At 39.6% G+C, this 11,711-nt stretch overlaps 1 pseudogene across 1 annotated transcript; it reads left to right on the forward strand.

Moving 5' to 3' along the window:
- Positions 1 to 10,416: 10,416 nt before the first annotated feature.
- On the forward strand, positions 10,417 to 11,259 carry LOC309835635 (small ribosomal subunit protein uS2-like; annotated as a pseudogene). The gene has a single exon. The product of its transcript is annotated as a small ribosomal subunit protein uS2-like (transcript).
- The last annotated feature ends 452 nt before the right edge of the window (positions 11,260 to 11,711 follow it).

The raw sequence follows: 11,711 nt of genomic DNA on the forward strand, positions 1-11,711 counted from the left end.
AAGTCTGTGCTTGGACTTTGGTTTACAGTAGTGTTTGAAGCTAAATCCACAGATGAATACTTTGAAGGATTTCCTATCACTAAGGAGAAGACCACCTTTTGCTAAAAGTTTATCAGCTAAAAGTGTAAATTAAGTTGACATCAATGAAACATTCCACATTGACAATGATGCTTCCATTATACATGTCTTGAGTGGGGAAATTGCTGAAGTGTTTTTTTTTTTTTAAGATTTTGTGTGGATGTAGTTTTTTTTCTTGTGGTAAAATACACATCATAAAATTTCCCATCTTAACCATTTTTAAGTGTACAGTTCAGTGGTATTAAAATACAGTCACATTGTTGTACAACCATTGCCATCATCCATCCCCAAAACTCTTTTCATCCTGTGAAACTTAAACTCTTTTCCTTATATAAACAACTCCCCAGCCCGCCCCCCGCCTCAGCCCCTGGCAACCACGATTGCAATTTCTGTCTTTATGATTTGGGCTATTCTAAGTACCTCAAATAAGTGGAATCATATAGTATTTGTCTTTTTTGTGACTGGCTTATTTCACTTAGCATAGTGTCCTCAAGGTTCACCCATCCTGTAGCATATTGAAGAATTTCCTTTTTTTTAAGGCTGTATATACTACATTTTGCTTATCCATTCATCAGTGACGGACACTTGAGTTGCTTCCATGTTTTAGCTAATGTGAATAGTGCTGCCATGAAAATGGATGTACAAATTTCCCTTCGAGACCCAGTTTTAAATTCTTTTGAGTACTTAGCCAGTAGTGGAATTACTGAATTATCTAGTAATTCTATTTTTAACTTTTTGAGGAACTGCCACGTTCTTTTCCACAATGACTGTATCATTTTACATTCCCACCAACAGTGCACAAGTCTTCCAGTTTCTCTACATCCTTTCCAACACTTGATGTTTGGGCTTTTTTTTTTTTTTAATCAATTTTATACACATCAGTGTATACATGTCAATCCCCATCGCCCAATTCATCACACTACCACCACCACCACCACCGCTGCTTTCCCCCGTTGGTGTCCATACGTTTGTTCTCTACATCTGTGTCTCAATTTCTGCCCTGCAAACCGGTTCATCTGTACCATTTTTCTAGGTTCCACATATATGCGTTAATATTCAATAGTTGGTTTTCTCTTTCTGACTTACTTCACTCTGTACGACAGTCTCTAGATCCATCCACATCTCAACAAATGACCCAATTTCGTTCCTTTTTATGGCTGAGTAATATTGCATTGTATATATGTACCACATCTTCTTTGTCCATTCGTCTGACGATGGGCATTTAGGTTGCTTCCATGACCTGGCTATTATAAACAGTGCTGCAATGAACATTGGGGTGCATGTGTCTTTTTGAATTATGGTTTTCTCTGGGTATATGCCCAGTAGTGGGATTGCTGGACCATATGGTAATTCTATTTTTAGTTCTCTAAGGAAGCTCCATACTGTCCTCCATAGTGGCTGCATCAATTTACACTCCCACCAACAGTGCAAGAGGGTTCCCTTTTCTCCACACCCTCTCCAGCATTTGTTGTTTGTAGATTTTCTGATGATGCCCATTCTAACTGGTGTGAGGTGATACCTTATTGTAGTTTTGATTTGCATCTCTCTAATAATTAGTGATGTTCAGCAGCTTTTCATGTGCTTCTTGGCCATCTGTATGTCCTCTTTGGAGAAATGTCTATTTAGGTCTTCTGCCCATTTTTGGATTGGGTTGTTTGTTTTTTTAATATTGAGCTGCATGAGCTGTTTATATATTTTGGAGATTAATCCTTTGTCCATTGATTCGTTTGTAAATATTTTCTCCCATTCTGAGGGCTGTCTTTTCATCTTGTTTATGGTTTCCTTTGCTGTGCAAAAGCTTTGAAGTTTCATTAGGTCTCATTTGCTTATTTTTCCTTTTATTTCCATTGCTCTAGGAGGTGGATCAAAAAAGATCTTGCTGAGATTTATGTCAAAGAGTGTTCTTCCTATGTTTTCCTCTAAGAGTTTTATAGTGTCCAGTCTTACATTTATGTCTCTAATCCATTTTAAGTTTATTTTTGTATATGGTGTTAGGGAGCATTGTAATTTCGTTCTTTTACATGTAGCTGTCCAGTTTTCCCAGCACCACTTATTGAAGAGACCGTCTTTTCTCCATTGTATATCCTTGAATCCTTTGTCATAGATTAGTTGACAATAGGTGTGTGGGTTTATCTATGGGCTTTCTATCTTGTTCCATTGACCTATGTTTCTGTTTTTGTGCCAGTAGTATATTGTCTTGATTACTGTAGCTTTGTAGTATAGTCTGAAGTCAGGGAGTCTGATTCCTCCAGCTCCGTTTTTTTCCCTCAAGACTGCTTTGGCTATTCGGGGTCTTTTGTGTCTCCATACAAATTTTAAGATTTTTTGTTCTAGTTCTGTAAAAAATGCCATTGGTAATTTGATAGGGATTGCACTGAATCTGTAGATTGCTTTGGGTAGTACAGTCATTTTCACAATATTGATTCTTCCAATCCAAGAACATGGTATATCTCTCCATCTGTTGGTATCATCTTTAATTTCTTTCATCAGTGTCTTACCGTTTTCTGCATACAGGTCTTTTGTCTCCCTAGGTAGGTTTATTCCTAGGTATTTTACTCTTTTTGTTGCAATGGTAAATGGGAGTGTTTCCTTAATTTCTCTTTCAGATTTTTCATCATTAGTGTGTAGGAATGCAAGAGATTTCTGTGCATTAATTTTGTAACCTGCAACTTTACCAAATTCATTGATTAGCTCTAGTAGTTTTCTGGTGGCATCTTTAGGATTCTCTATGTATAGTGTCATGTCATCTGCAAACAGTGACAGTTTTACTTCTTCTTTTCCAGTTTGTATTCCTTTTATCTCTTTTTCTTCTCTGATTGCCGTGGCTAGGACTTGCAAAACTATGTTGAATAATAGTGGTGAGAGTGAGCAACCTTGTCGTGTTCCTGATCTTAGAGGAAATGCTTTCAATTTTTCACCATTGAGAATGATGTTTGCTGTGGGTTTGTCGTATATGGCCTTTATTATGTTGAGGTAGGTTCCCTCTATGCCCACTTTCTGGAGAGTTTTTATCATAAATCGGTGTTGAATTTTGTCAAAAGCTTTTTCTGCATCTATTGAGATGATCATATGGTTTTTATTCTTCAATTTGTTAATATGGTGTATCACATTGATTGATTTGCGTATATTGAAAAATCCTTGCATCCCTGGGATAAATCCCACTTGATCGTGGTGTATGATTCTTTTAATGTGTTGTTGGATTCTGTTTGCTAGTATTTTGTTGAGGATTTTTGCATCTATATTCATCAGTGATATTGTTCTGTAATTTTCTTTTTTTGTAGTATCTTTGTCTGGTTTTGGTATCAGGGTGATGGTTGCCTCATAGAATGAGTCTGGGAGTGTTCCTTCCTCTGCAATATTTTGGAGTTTGAGAAGGATAGGTGTTAGCTCTTCTCTAAATGTTTGATAGAATTCACCTGTGAAGCCATCTGGTCCTGGACTTTTGTTTGTTGGAAGATTTTTAATCACAGTCTCAATTTCAGTGCTTGTGATTGGTCTGTTTATATTTTCTATTTCTTCCTGGTTCAGTCTCGGAAGGTTATACCTTTCTAAGAATTTGTCCATTTCTTCCAGGTTGTCCATTTTATTGGCATACAGCTGCTTGTAGTAGTCTCTTAGGATGCTTTGTATTTCTGCAGTGTCTGTTTTAACTTCTCCTTTTTCATTTCTAATTTTATTGATTTGAGTCCTCTCCCTCTTTTTCTTGATGAGTTTGGCTAATGGTTTATCAATTTTATTTACGTTCTCAAAGAATCAGCTTTTAGTTTTATTGATCTTTGCTATTGTTTTCTTTATTTCTATTTCATTTATTTCTGCTCTGATCTTTATGATTTCTTTCCTTCTGCTAACCTTGGGTTTTGTTTGTTCTTCTTTCTCTAGGTCCTTTAGGTGTAAGGTTAGATTGTTTATTTGAGATTTTTCTTGTTTCTTGACGTAGGCTTGTATAGCTATAAACTTCCCTCTTAGAACTGCTTTTGCTGCATCCCATAGGTTTTTTATTGTCACGTTTTCATTGTCATTTGTCTCTAGATATTTTTTAATTTCCTCTTTGATTTCTTCACCAATCTCTTGGTTATTTAGTAATGTATTGTTTAGCCTCCATGTGTTTGTGTTTACGTTTTTTTTCCCTGTTATCCATTTCTAATCTCACAGTGTTGTGGTCAGAAAAGATGCCTGATATGATTTCAATTTTCTTAAATTTACTGAGGCTTGATTTGTGACCCAAGATGTGATCTATCCTGGAGAATGTTCCATGCGCACTTGAGAAGAAAGTGTAATCTGCTGTTTTTGGATGGAATGTCCTGTAAATATCAATTAAATCTATCTGGTCTGTTGTGTCATTTAAAGCTTCTGTTTCCTTATTTATTTTCATTTTGTATGATCTGTCCATTGGTGTAAGTGAGGTGTTAAAGTCCCCCACTATTATTGTGTTACTGTCGATTTCCTGTTTTAAAGCTATTAGCAGTTGCCTTATGTATTGAGGTGTTCCTATGTTGGGTGCATATATATTTACAGTTGTTATATCTTCTTCTTGGATTGATCCCTTGATCATTATGTAGTGTCCTTCCTTGTCTCTTGTAACATTCTTTATTTTAAAGTCTATTTTATCTGATATGAGTATTGCTACTCCAGCTTTTTGATTTCCATTTGCATGGAATATGTTTTTCCATCCCCTCACTTTCAGTCTGTATGTGCCCCTAGGTCTGAAGTGGGTCTCTTGTAGACAGCATATAGATGGGTCTTGTTTTTGTATCCATTCAGCAAGCCTGTGTCTTTTGGTTGGAGCATTTAATCCATTCATGTTTAAGGTAATTATCAATACGTATGTTCCTATGACCATTTTCTTAATTGTTTTGGGTTTGTCTTTGTAGGTCCTTTTCTTCTCTTGTGTTTCTCACTTAGAGAAGTTCCTTTAGCATTTGTTGTAAAGCTGGTTTGGTGGTGCTGAATTCTCTTAGCTTTTGCTTGTCTGCAAAGCTTTTGATTTCTCCATCGAATCTGAATAAGACCCTTGCTGGGTAGAGTAATCTTGGTTGTAGGTTCTTCCCTTTCATCACTTCAAGTATATCATGCCACTCCCTTCTGGCTTGTAGAGTTTCTACTGAGAAATCAGCTGTTAAACTTATGGGAGTTCCCTTGTATGTTATCTGTCATTTTTCCCTTGCTGCTTTCAATAATTTTTCTTTGTCTTTAATTTTTGCCAGTTTGATTACTATGTGTCTCGGCGTGTTTCTCCTTGGGTTTATCCTGTATGGGACTCTCTGCACTTCCTGGACTTGGGTGGCTATTTCCTTTCCCATGTTAGGGAAGTTTTCGATTATAATCTCTTCAAATATTTTCTCTGGTCCTTCCTCTCTCTCTTCTCCTTCTGGGACCCCTATAATGTGAATGTTGTTGTGTTTAATGTTGTCCCAGAAGTCTCTTAGGCTGTCTTCATTTCTTTTCATTCTTTTTTCTTTATTCTGTTCTGCAGCAGTGAATTACACCATTCTGTCTTCCAGGTCACTTATCTGTTCTTCTGCCTCAGTTATTCTGCTATTGATTCATTCTAGTGTAGTTTTCATTTCAGTTATTGTATTGTTCATCTCTGTTTGTTCTTTAATTCTTCTAAGTCTTTGTTAAACATTTCTTGCATCTTCTCGATCTTTGCTTCCATTCTTTTTCCGAGGTCCTGGATCATCTTCACTATCATTATTCTGAATTCTTTTTCTGGAAGGTTGCCTATCTCCACTTCATCTAGTTGTTTTTCTGGGGTTTCATCTTGCTCCTTCATCTGGTACATAGCCCTCTGCCTTTTCATCTTGTCTATCGTTCTGTGCATGTCGTTGTTTGGGGGTTTTTTGATAGTAGTTATCCTAATGGGTGTGTGAAATGGTTTTAAATATAGTTAATCATGAGGATAACAGTGATGATGGAGACGCATTTGTAAACACAGGTGGTAAAAAAAAGTCCCTACGTGAGATGGTGAAAATGTGTGATCAGTCAGTGGCTAGCTTTGAACCATGAACATTTATCAATGAACATGAGCTTATGGTGGTTTTCATAATTTAAGAGGGACTGCTTAGATGGAAACCTAAATTAATGAAGCATTTGACCTGGGAAAAAGTGCTTAAAATGGTCCTTAGGGGCTGCCCTGGTGGCGCAGTGGTTGAGAGTCCACCTGCCGATGCAGGGGACACGGGTTCGTGCCCCGGTCCGGGAAGATCCCACGTGCCGCATAGTGGCTAGGCCTGTGAGCCATGGCCGCTGAGCCTGTGCATCCAGAGCCTGTGCTCCACAATGGGAGAGGCCACAACAGTGAGAAGCCCGCATACCGCAAAAAAAAAAAAAAAAAAAATGGCCCTTAGTCCTGCTCCTGCAATCAGAGGTGCCACTCCAGCTGCTGCTGGTGACAGGCACTGAGGTTCCTCTAAGATGCTCAAGCAACCAGAGGAGATGGATGTTCATGGTTTGTGTATGCACCAGCACATTTAGCTGAAATCGAACCTGCATACATTTAAAGATTTATAAAATGTTTTCTTAGAAATAAGGTTACTAGAGTATTTATATTCTATATTTATCCCACTATTTCATTTAGTGGTTTGTTATTTAAATAAACTATACACTATTTGTCCTAATAAATATTTCACTACAGAAATATTAATATGTTTGACTATCATGTGCTGCCTCAGATCCTGTTAGGGCTACTACATTACATTACATACTACTTCTCAAGAAATCTGAAAAATTCTGAATTCCAAAACTCACCAGGCCCCAGGGATTCTGGATTATAGATTGTGGACCTTCTTTTAGTCAAAAAGCAAATAACGCACTTGTGAGACATCATTCCACTGTTCCAGTTTAAAATCCTTTTTGAACAATTTCTAACATCTGCCATACTTGGCTGTCCAGATTTCTAACTATAGGCATCTACTCTATCTTTCCCTCATAGGATAAAGACCTCTGTTATATTCTGGCACTAATACAAAAACAAAACTTACTTTTTACACAATGAAACTGAAAAGTTTAATCATCTTTGGTGGTAATACTTCTAGACTGTATCATACTCTAATTAGGGGCCTTTATAAGATTATATGAAGCATGAATTAATTTCTCCCTAATAATCCAGCATCATCATTATGAAGATCAGTTATTAATTGTGAAAACAGGGCCTGGCCCCAGATCATCTGGCTTCCTGAGTACTGGTGTTTGCATTTTAGTCTTCCATGCACCCATGGGCTCAGACCCTCCTGGCTGCTCTCTGGGTAACTGCCATAGCGTCATCACTGGAAAAGCTTGTTTGGGTTACCTAAAATAAGAATAAATGATCCAGCAGGAGCTTGAACTTCAGACATCTGTTTTGGCTATTCAGAGGCCCTCTTCCCTCCTCCCTACTTTGCAGCTGGATTACTAATAACTGAGGTACCAGGTAAATAACCCCGGAGGGCCAAGGCACCATTGTATATTATTCTTTGTCTCTATAAGGATTAGGGGGAAAATAGAGTCACTAAATCACCCCTTTGGTAGGCCAATGCCACACTTTGCACATCAGGATAACACACACTGGTAGCACAGCAAACACGTTTTGCATGTGTTTTAATATTCTACTCCAAATTGCTTGTGTAGAGGGGAAAAGAAACTAACATTTATAGATGGATTACAGTGTGCTACATGCTTTGTATACTTTACTTCCTTTAATCAGACACAGTGATATAGATATTATTCCCCTTTTACAGATGAGGACTGAGGTTAAGTACTTTACCAAACCTCTCACAACTATTAAGTGACAGAAAATAGATTATAACCCATCATGTCTCAAACCCTCCAAATTTTTTCACTTTATTAAATTTTTTTAAATTTTTAAAATTTTTTTAAATTTGCAAAATTTTTCACTTTATTTAAAAAAAATCACAAAATCAATGCATCCTCGTTATAACAAGACAATCAACACAGATATGCTGATGTCTGTTTCCCAAACCTAATTCTACCCTTGAGGCATACATTTTATTAGCTGTGACCAGGGATCGAACCTGGGCCTCCACAGTGAAAGTGCTGAATCCCTAACCATTAGGCCACTAGGGAACTCCCCGACTCACTTTTTTTTTTTTTTTTTTGTGGTACGCGGGCTTCTCACTGCTGTGGCCTCTCCCGCTGCGGAGCACAGGCCCCGGACGCACAGGCTCAGCGGCCATGGCTCACGGGCCCAGCCGCTCCGCGGCATGTGGGATCTTCCCAGACCGGGGCACGAACCCATGTCCCCTGCATCGGCAGGCGGACTCTCAACCACTGCGCCACCAGGGAAGCCCCCGACTCACTATTTTTTGACTTTACTATAGTTCAAAAGTGACACGCAGCCAGTGAAACTGTACTCGAATTTTGAATATTGATCTCTTCCCAGGTTAGCGATATGTGGTCTGATACTCTCGAGATGCTGGGCAGTGGCAGCAAACCGCAGCTGCCAGCCAGCCACACCATCACAAGGGGAAACAGCCAATATTCTGACCACCATTCTGTACCCTGACAACTATTCTGATGCTTACTTTCAATAAAGTATTCAATAAATGACATGAGATATTCAACATTTTATTATAAAATAGGCTATGTGTTCAAAGATTTTGCCCAACTCTAGGCTAATAGAGTGTCCTGAGCACGTTTAAGGTAGGCAAGGCTAAGCTATGAAGTTCAGAAGGTTAGGTGTATTAAATGCATTTTCAACTTACAATGGGTTTATTGGGATGTAACCCCATCATAAGTCCAGGAAGATCTGTAATCACGTATACACACATATGAAGATTTTCTTGCTTTTTCTAAAAGTAAGATAATTCCATGAATGTTACTCTGTGACTTTATGACTATATGATATACTCCGTATTACAGATAAACCATAATTTATACAACATTTCCTGACAGAAATTCAAGGGGTTTTTAGGTTTTTGCAATTACAAACAGAGCTTTAATAAACTTTCTTGAACATATAACCTTACAAACTGGAACCTTGATTTCCACAGGCTAAATGAACAAAAATGACAGTACTGAATGTAATCTCTGTATTTTTTAATAGATAGCTGGCCTCATTCCTAAAAGGTACAGCAATTCATATTTACAGCAGCAACATACGAGCGCTCATTTTCTCACCCTCTTGCCAGCACAAAATATCAATCTCTCTACTTTTTGCCTATTTGATAGTCGAAAGGGTATTTCATTGCATTTCCTTGATTACTGGTAAAATTTAGATTTGTGCTCTTCTGTTATCAGATTTGACTCATAAAAAAAAGTGTGACGTGCAAAGCCAAACAATGGAATCTATCTTCTCTAAGCCCTCGTAGTTATTCTTACAAGACAGGGGCAAGATTCTGTTGGATTCTGTGCAAAGCGCACCCTCAGTTAGCCAGCAGGGTCTATATCCAGGGCATCATAGAAAGAAAGGAAAACAAAACTGGACTCTGAGGTGTAGACAGTTCAGAAACAATAAATAAATGAAGAGGTCAGTGGCATTATTTTTATTAACTTTCAAACTTGGAAACCTTTATCAAAACCAGGTCTTACAGGGGAGGGAGTAGGGAACCTTGAAGACTGGATGGCTCTCCGGGCCCTCTCCCCTCACCTGCTAGGTAAATAAGAAAGAGGAAAAAGAAATGACAGAAAGGGGGAGAGAGAAGAACCCTGTTTCCTTCAGCGAGGGCCAGGCTCCTGTCAGAAAGGGCCGGGTGCCCGGGGCCTCTGATGCAGGAAAGCAGAGGGGAGCTTGGTCTCCCACAAGCTCAGTCCACAATCTCCAACTGAGAGTGAGATCTGAGGACAAGCCAGAAGCAGTCAGTGGAAGAGCCAGCTTCGGTGTAATGACTTCGCAAACCGGAGGTGTGCCTTTAGACACGTCATAGAAATTCTCCAAACCTTCTTTTCCTATTTTGAAAAATGAGAGAGGGGTTTGGAACTTGTGATGTGTAAGGCCACTTCCACCTCTAAGATTCTGTAATTCCAATGATACAATGTTGACAGTGTTCTAATAATTCCACCTCATCTTCAATTGGTATCCATGAAAAAGTTGAAAGATCATACAATTTGGAGTCAAGTCTAGGGTTCAAGTCCCAATCTGCCAACTATGTAACATTAGGCAAGCCCTGTAATTCCTGTGAGCCTTTTTCCTCATCTATAAAACTGACAAAATAAATCTCATAGGGTTGTGGTAAGATTCAAGTGAGGGGATATTTGTGAGGGTACTTATAAACTGTAGAGGTTAGAACAAACATAGCAGAACATTCTTACTAAGTCTGATCCCCTTCTGCACTACCCAGACAGGGGTCCGTCCATACGGCGTTGTTCTGGATTCCCATTGTAACTTAAAGGGAAACTTTCACAATGTCCGGAGCCCTTGACTTCCTGCAAATGAAGGAGGAGGATGTACTCAAATTTCTTGCAGCAGGAACCCACTTAGGTGGCACCAACCTAGACTTCCAAATGGAACAGTACATCCGCGTCTACAACATAAATCTGAAGAGAACCTGCGAGAAGCTTCTGCTGGCAGCTTGTGCCATTGTTGCCATTGAAAACCCAGCAGATGTCAGTGTCGTATCCTCTAGAAACACTGGCCAGCGAGTTGTGCTGAAGTTTGCTGCTGTCACTGGAGCCCCTCCTATTGCTGGCTGCTTCTCTCCTGGAATCTTCACTAACCAGATCCAGGAAGCCTTCCGGGAGCCAAGACTTCCAGTGGCTACTGATCCCAGGGCTGACCACTAGCCTCTCACAGAGGCCTCTTACGCTCACCTGCCTACCATTGCTCTGTGTAACACAGACTCTCGTCTGTGTTATGTGGACACTGCCATCCCATGCAACAACAAGGGAACTCACTCGGGCGGTCTGATGTAGTGGATGCTCGTCCGGGAAGTTCTGTGCATGCGTGGCACCATCTCCCGCGAACACCCATGGGAGGTCACACCTGATCTCTGCTTCTACAGAGATCCTGAAGAGATTGAAAAGGAAGAGCAGGCGGCAGCTGAGAAGGCTGTGACCATGGAGGAATTTCAGGGCGAATGGACCGCTCCAGCTCCTGAGTTCACTGCTCCTCAGCCTGAGGTGGCGGACTGGTCCGAAGGTGTGCAGGTGCCCTCTGTGCCTGTTCAGCAGTTCCCCACCGAAGACTGGTCTGCAGCTCCCACCGCTCAGGCCACTGAGTGGGTAGGAACAACCACTGAGTGGTCTTAAGCTGTTCTTCCGCAAACTCGTAAAATGGAAGTAGGTTGACGGAAAATAAACAGTTTCCAAAACAAAAAACCCCAAAAAGTCAGTTTCCAAAAAAAAAACCCCAAAAAGTCTGAGCCAATCATTTCCATTTTTTAGCTCAATTTAAAATTCACTAATCAAATACTTAAATCATTCATTCCATAAGTACTGACAGAATGTCCCCTGTTTCAGGCACCAGAGATACTTTAGTGAATAAGACACTGGAGGTCACTGATATCATGGAACTTGAAGATGTTCTTTTAACATCTGCATCAGAAAAGGAAATCTGGACATATAAATATTTTAGCAAGATACATAAAAGGTAAACAAGCTGTGTCCGGTATTGTAGAGATATGAATTCAACAAATATGTATGGAGCTCTTACTATGGTCCCAGACATAAGGACTAGGCACTGTTCTAGGTGTTGGGAGACT

Source organism: Grampus griseus (assembly GCF_964374135.1).
Source record: "Grampus griseus genome assembly, chromosome: 17".
NCBI classification, from domain to species: domain Eukaryota; kingdom Metazoa; phylum Chordata; class Mammalia; order Artiodactyla; family Delphinidae; genus Grampus; species Grampus griseus.